The following is a 7,705-nucleotide window of genomic DNA, read 5'->3' on the forward strand; positions in this document are numbered from 1 at the left end:
TCCGCTAGCCCTGCGGTTCGCAGGCGTCTTTGAGTAGCAACATTCATAGACAGAGAGTTCCTCCTGGTTAGGAGGCAAGCGCCAGGAGGGGCGAGTACAGCCAGGAAGGCAGGAGGCTCAGGCTTAAAAAAGATAGCCTGGCCTTTCCTGCCTCAGTGCCAAGGGCCTCTGAACGCACTTTTCCCGGGACCCACACGCACCTCTCCCCTGTCGTGCCTTTGCCTCTGCAGCCATGTACCGCTGCCTGGGCAAAGGGCAGCTGCTGTCTAGGGCCAGGCCTGTTGCCTTGGCCTCTAAAGCGGCAAATTCAGCTGCGCTTCTGGGCCTGACCTGTGGGCAGGCCCCCACATCCAACAGTCAGGGTCCAGGCCACCTGCCCTGAGACACTACAGCGAGGCTGCTGGGAATTGTGAGGACAGTCCTGACCTTTCCAAGATAGCGGAGGGCTTCTTCGACCATGGCCTCAACATCATGGAAGACAATAATGGAATTCATCAAGACCCAGGACAGTGAGGAGCAGAAGCGGAAATGAGTGCTCGGGATTCTGTGAATCATCAAGCCCTGCAACCGTGTGCTGAGTCTCTCCTTCCCCATCCGGCTCACAGCGGCTCCTGGGAGGCCATTCATGGCTACCGAGCCCAGCACAGTCAGCACTGCACTCCCTGCAAGGCTGGTATCTGTTAAAGCGCAAATGTGTGAGTATAAATGAAGTAAAAGCTTTGGCTGCTTTGATGACATAGAAATGTGCTGTGGTTGATGTGCTCTTTGGGGGTGCTAAAGCTGGTGTTAAGATCAATCCCAAGAATTATACCCATAATGAATTTGAAAAGATCACAAGGAGGTTCACCATGGAATTAGCAAAGAAGGGCTTTATTGGTCCTAGCGTTGATGTGCTTGCCCCCAGGTATGGGCACTGGTGAGCGTGAGATGTCCTGGATTGCTGACACCTATGCCAGCACCATAGGATACTATGATATTAATTCACATGCCTGTGTTACAGGTAAACCCATCAGTCAGGGTGGTATCCATGGACATATCTCTGCTACTGGCTCTGGTGTTTTCCTTGGTATTGAAAACTTTATCAGTGAAGCTTCTTACATGAACATTTTAGTGTTGACATCAAGAGTTCAAAATAAAACACTTGTTCAGGGATTTGGTAATATGGGCCATTATACTATAAGATATTTACGTCATTCTGGTGCTAAATGTGTTGGTGTTAGTGACTCTCACAGGGGCATATGGAATTCAGATGGTATTGATCCAAAGGAACTGGAGGACTTCAAATTGCAACGTGGATCAGTCATGGGTTTCACCAAGGCAAAACCCTATAAAGGAAGCATCTTGGAAGCTGACTGTGACATACAGATTCCTGCCGCCAAGGAGAAGCAGTTGACCAAATTCAGTGCACAGAAAGTCAAAGCCAAGATCATTGCTGAAGGTGCCAATGAACAGACAACGCCAGAAGTTCATAAGATTTTCCTGGCGAAGAAGATTCTAGTAATCCTTGATCTCTGCTTGAATGCTGGAGGACTGACAGTATCTTACTTTGAGCGGCTGAAGAATATAAGTCATGTCAGCTATGGCCATTTGACTTTCAAATATGAAAGGGATTCTACTACCATTTGCTCAGGTCTGCTTAAAAGAGTTTAGAAAGAACATTTGGAAGCTCAGTGGAACTCTTCCCATTTTACCCACAGCAGGATTCCAAGATAGACTATCAGGTGCATCTGAGAAAGACATCGTGCACTCTGGCTTAGCTTATACCATGGAGTATCCTGCTAGGCAAACCATGAGCACAGCCAGGAAGTATAAACTGGGAATGGATGTGAGAATGGCTGCCTACGTCATTGCCATTGAGAAAATTGTCAGGGTGTACAATGAAGCTGGTTTGACCTTCAAGTAGATAGATCATAGATAACTTCTTCACTACCCTCTTCCTTGTAACTTCAGCAAACCTATGACAAGTTTACATGTAACCACAAGAATCTCTTTCTCTCCTGACTTACTATATAATGGACACCAGCCATTCTCAACAAGTCAGTTCAAACTACACTTTTAAAAGGAATAAAATAAACGTTAGGAGATCATACACAAGCTGATGAGCTTGAAAGTTGAAATTGCCCTTGCCAAAAGGCCATTTAGGTATTTGGCCTTTTAATGAAAAGTCTGTTCCATCTGGCTATGTTGCTCCATGGCTGTTTCCCAGCATAGCACATCAGTTACCTGCTGTTTGTATTAAGCATTTGTTCTCCAAGAACAGTCACTTGGTTACATTCTTTTGCTCTGGCCAAGTCTGGAATATGCTGTAACTTTGACACATTTGAAAGTGGGTGTATGACATTTTCAGAAGGTGGAATGTTCTGAAAGTGAGTTATTGCTAATTTACGTTAGCAAATTTTACAATTTGCAAACAAAAATAAAAGCTGTTTCTCTTTATGCATTTCATTCTTTTAGAATGAAATAAGTGCATGCTACTATAATAAAATTTCTTTTAATCACTTAGCAAGCTAACCTTGACTCAAGCAGAGAATGCCTATAAACATAAGTTTTAAAAAAAGCTAGTACTTTTTTTTGTTTGTTTTTATAGTGCTTTAGGTGAAAGTTACAGAGCAAGTTAGTTTCTCCTTAAACAGTTTATACAGAAATTGTTTTGTGACACTGGTTGCCAATCCTGTGATGTGTCAACACTCTCCCCTTCTCCTCCCCGGGTTCCCTGTTTCCATCCATCCAGTTTTCCTGCCTTCTCTTCTTTGCTTTTGGGCTGGCGCGCCCATTAGCCTCCCATGCATTATTGTCAGCCCTATGCCAAAAAAACAAAAACCTAACCCATTGCTGTTGAGTCAGTTCTAACACATAGCAACCCTACAGGACAGAGCAGAACTGCCCCAGAGAGTTTCCAAGGAGTGCCTGGTGGATTTGAACTGCCGACCTTTTGGTTAGCAGCCGTAGCACTTAACCACTACACTACCAGGGTTTCCTATGTTGGCCTTATTGACCTGTCTAATCTTTGGCTGAAGGGTGAACCTCAGGACTGACTTCTGTACAGAGCTAAAAGGGTGTCTGTGGGCCATACTCTCAGGGTTTCTGCAGTCTTTGTCAGACCAGCAAGCCTGGCCTTTTTGTTACTTTTTGTGAATTTAAATTTCGTTCTACGTTTTCTCCAGCTCTTTCTGGGACCCTCTATTGTGATCCCTACCAGAGCAGTTGGTGGCGGAACTGGGCACCATCTAGTTGTTCTGGGCTCAGTCTGGTGGAGGTTGTGGTAGTTGTGGTCAGTAAACCCTCCGGACTAATCTTTTCCTTGTATCTTTGGTTTTCTTCATTTTCCCTTGCTCTACCCGGGATGGGACCAGTAGTTGTATCTGAATGGCTGCTTGCAGGGTTTTAAGGCCCCAGATGCTACTCACCACAGTCAGATGTAGAATATTTTCTTTCCAGTGTTAGCCAGTTGAGCTAGATGTCCCCCAAGACCATGGTCCCCAGCCCTCAGCCCAGTTGCTAAGGACATTTGAATGTGTGTGTGAAGCTTCTGTGACTTCGCCCTGGTCAAGTTGTGCTGACTTCCTCAGTATTGTGTACTGTCTTACCCCTCACCAAAGTTACCACTTATCTACTAGTTAGTGTTTTTCCCTCTCCGCTCCTCCCCTCCTTGGTAACCATCGAAGATTGTTTCTTTCTACGTGGAAACCTTTTCAGGTGTTTTTATAATAGTGCTCTCATAGAGTATTTGTCCTTTTGTGATTGACGTATTTCATTCAGCATAATGCCCTCCAGATTTATCCATGTTGTGAGATGTTTCACAGATTCAGCATTGTTCTTCATCATTGTGTAGTAATTGTGTGTATGTATCATAGTTTGTTTATCCATTCTTCTGTTGATGGACACTTAAGTTGTTTCCATCTTTTTGCTATTGTGAATAATGCTGCAATGAACATAGATGTACATACGTCTGTTTGTGTGATGGCTCTTACTTATCTAGCATATATACCTAGAAGTAGAATTGCTGGATCTTATTATATTTCTGTTTCTAGCTAAATGTGTATTGCCCAGCAAAAATAAAAAGCCAGATATGAATTAAATTATCTTCATAACTGCAGATTATGGAGGCTATTTTTGTTAACTGTCAGAATTTGCTAAATATAACACATAGTGCAAAGGCTGCAATAATCTTCTTATGCTAATTAACTTTTCTTTGAAGATCCATTGTGTTGACTGTTTGAACAATAACTCAAGTAGAGTAACCCAGTACAAAACTACTTGGTCTCCCTGCTGGGAGTTTAGCTGGCAGTTCTGAGCATTACCTATGGTTGTATTTTGTGTCCCTTTTCTTTCAGAAGTCTCACATTCTGCACACAAGGTTAACAAAATGGGACTTAAAACAACATTGAATTGTTTCATTTGGAAGCATTAAAAATAAAACTCAATGAAATTGAAACATAGGTTTATTCTGAGCAGTTATTTTATATACATATAGGGAGACCATTTTGATTCCAGAAAAAGCAAATGGCTTGAAGAAGCTAGGTACAGTGAGACCAGATGAAGAGAAGAGGGAGAAAAATAGATTAACCAATGGCTAATCTTGACATGATTGATTGAACCTGGCCCTACCACTTTTACTGAGATCAGCTGTTATCAGGTCATAAGATGGTCTCTAGTCCTCCACTTAATCATATTTTTTGAAATTCAAATTTATTAGCCTGGTTTTGAACAGGAAAGAAAAGGTTAGCAACTTTGGGTGAAAGAAAAACTGCTGGCAGAATTAATTTTCTTAAAGAATTTCTTTACAGTGAATATTTGGTTTCATGGGTAAGGAAAATCTTAAAAATCAAAGTAAAATATCTGTTATTAATTTTTTCTCTTTGACAGAAGTTGCTTGCCCGGAGCCTTTTGAAAATGAACATCTCAGTGAAGTACTAGCTATTTATATAATGAATAAGTTTTTTTTTTTTTAGCAGTAATACCCTTTCAGAAATTTCTAACTAATTCGTGACTATATGATTGAACCTAATGATAAAAGCAGTTATTAAAAGTCTACCTTTTAAAAAATAACAATAATGAAGGGGAAATGTTTTCAGACAAAAAGCTGAGGGCATTTAACACCAGCACACTTGCCCAATAGAACTACTAAAAGGATTTCTTATAGAGGAAAAATGTTCCTAAATGGAAACATTGAAATATAGGAATGAGTTAAGAGCAACTGAGAGAACAGGTGGGTAAACTTAAATGAATATTGATCTCTGCAGTAACAATAATGTCTTGAGCAGAACATATATATATATTGTTTGGTTATGTATATATGTACGTATAACACATATGTACATATATATAAAACCAAACCCATTGTCATCAAGTCAATTCCGACTCATACTGATCCTATAGGACAGAGTAGAACTGCCCCATAGGGTTTCCAAGGAGTGGCTATGGATTTGAATTGATGACCTCTGGTGAATAGCTGAGCTCTTAACCACTGCACCACCAGGGCTCCATATATGTATATCAACATTTATATATATTATGTATTTATTTATATCAGTTCCAGTGGTCCCAGGCCCAAGCCTACATTTGTGTTAAAGGGAACATTGTTGCTCAAAATACTGTATTCTTTTGAACTAGGCATTGTATATTCCTAAATCACCTTTGGGTTGAATACATATATAGATATATATAAAAAAACCCATATAGATATATAAAATCATATATAAAATCAAAATATATGACAATAATAGCACGAAAAGTTGGGGAAAGGTAAAAGGTGGTAAAAATGCTGAGATCCTTACATTATCCAGGAAGTGGTAAAAGTATTACTTTAAAGGATGCGTGTGTTAATATCTAGGGTAACGACTAACAGAAGAGTAAAAAATTCCCTCCTAATAGGCAGGTAAAAGTCCCTCCTAATAGGCAAGAAAAGAGGGAAAAAAGAATATAGAGCTTGTGTGATAGAGAACAAATGATGAGATGGAAAATATAAATCCAACTACAACAGTAATTATATTAAATGTAAATAGGCTAAATATTCTGACTAAAAGATAGATATTATCAACTAAATGCTGCTTAAGAGCCATACCTTAAATTCAGGTATGGAAAGATAAGACAGTAAAAGAATGAAAAATGCTACATTTTATTAAAAAAAAAAAAAGTTTAAAGAAAGCTTGTAAGGCAACAAAAGGAACTTTGTCAGGGCCTCCCCTTTGTCCAGTCCCAGAAGAAGATGTTAGAGTTGGAGAGGTAAGTTATCATAAAATTATTGTAGTGGAGTGGCACTTATAATCCGTTCTAGTTTGGCCACATGAGACAAAGTCAGTATTCAGCCCAAAGGTGATTTAGGAATACATAATCCCTAGTTCAAAAGAATACAGTATTTTGAGCAACAATGTTCCCTTTAGCTCAAACATGCAAATGTAGGCTTGGGCCTGGAACCATTGGAACTGATAGAAAGAAAGAGAGATAAGGACAAAGGGGGAGTGTCTTAGGCTGGGTTCTCAAGAGAAGAAAAACTGGTAAAATGCATAAATATATATAGAGATATATATCAAGGATTGGGTCATGCAGTTGTAGAGGCTGGAACGTCCCAAGTCCATGGGTCAGGACAGAGGCTTCTCCTGACTCACGTAGCTGCGGGGGCTGGTGAACCCAAATTCGGCAGATCAAAGAGCAGGGCTGTTGCTCACAGGCTGTGAAGATTGGTGAATCCCAAGATCAGCGGGCAGGACTCCAGGTAAGCTGGTAACTCAAGTCCCAAGAACTGGAGTCAGAGAAACAGGAGCCAGCTCCAGGATCCAGGGCTAGCAAAAGCCCACAAGCCTTGCCAGAATGTCTACTTAATTTGATGTAGGCCACACACCCTTTGAACTGACTGGCTGCTCACAGCATATCCCATCATAGTGGTGATCACATTATATCAAGTCTCATCACGTAATGATCACAACATCATACAACTGCCAAACAACTGAGAATCATGGCCCAGCCAAGTTGACACACAACCTTAACCAACTCAGTCCACCCCTTGTCAACTTGGCACTTGTACACATCTCCTTAAACCATATATAATCTCTGAATAAAGACAATTAGGAAGTCGTACTTGTGCCTAATGCGATACAATGAACACACAACCAAAAATGCACTAGCCCTGTTTACATCTTATATTTTATAAGTGAAGAAAACAAAAATATTTGGTGCACACATACAAAGCAGAAATACTCATAGCAATTATAGTCCTCGATTCTGCAACTGGTCATGTGGTCATAACTGGTATTTAGAAATACCGTCTTCCAGCACCCATTCCATATTCCCTTTGTCCTCAGCAAGCACCTCAGCTAGTTGTAGTTGGATCATATGGCCCAAGGGACAGAGCAGGTTGCCTGGTAGTCTGAAACTGTTGCAGAGCCTTCTCTTGTTCTGGGCCCCATGCAAGGTAGCAGATTCTCCAGTCACTTGATAAAAAGGGCTCACCAGTCATTGTCCCTCCTTTTTAGTTCTGGGAGGAGCCAGATGCAATAACTTAATCCTTCACTTTAGAAGGAATATCTTTATGTGCCCCTCGCCACTGGACCCCTAGAAATTTCACTGAGGTGAAAGTCACCTGAATATTTGTTGGATTAATTTTCAACCCTCTAGCATGCAAATATTTTAACAGTAAGTCCAGAGTCATTGACACTTCTTCCTTACTAGGTCCAATCAGCATAGTGTCATCCATGTAATGGACCAA

The 7,705-nt window shown here is 40.9% G+C and overlaps 1 pseudogene; it reads left to right on the plus strand.

Moving 5' to 3' along the window:
* Positions 1-232: 232 nt before the first annotated feature.
* On the plus strand, positions 233-1,903 carry LOC126076307 (glutamate dehydrogenase 1, mitochondrial-like; annotated as a pseudogene).
* Positions 1,904-7,705: the final 5,802 nt, after the last annotated feature.

Source organism: Elephas maximus, chromosome 4 (genome assembly GCF_024166365.1).
Source record: "Elephas maximus indicus isolate mEleMax1 chromosome 4, mEleMax1 primary haplotype, whole genome shotgun sequence".
NCBI lineage: Eukaryota > Metazoa > Chordata > Mammalia > Proboscidea > Elephantidae > Elephas > Elephas maximus.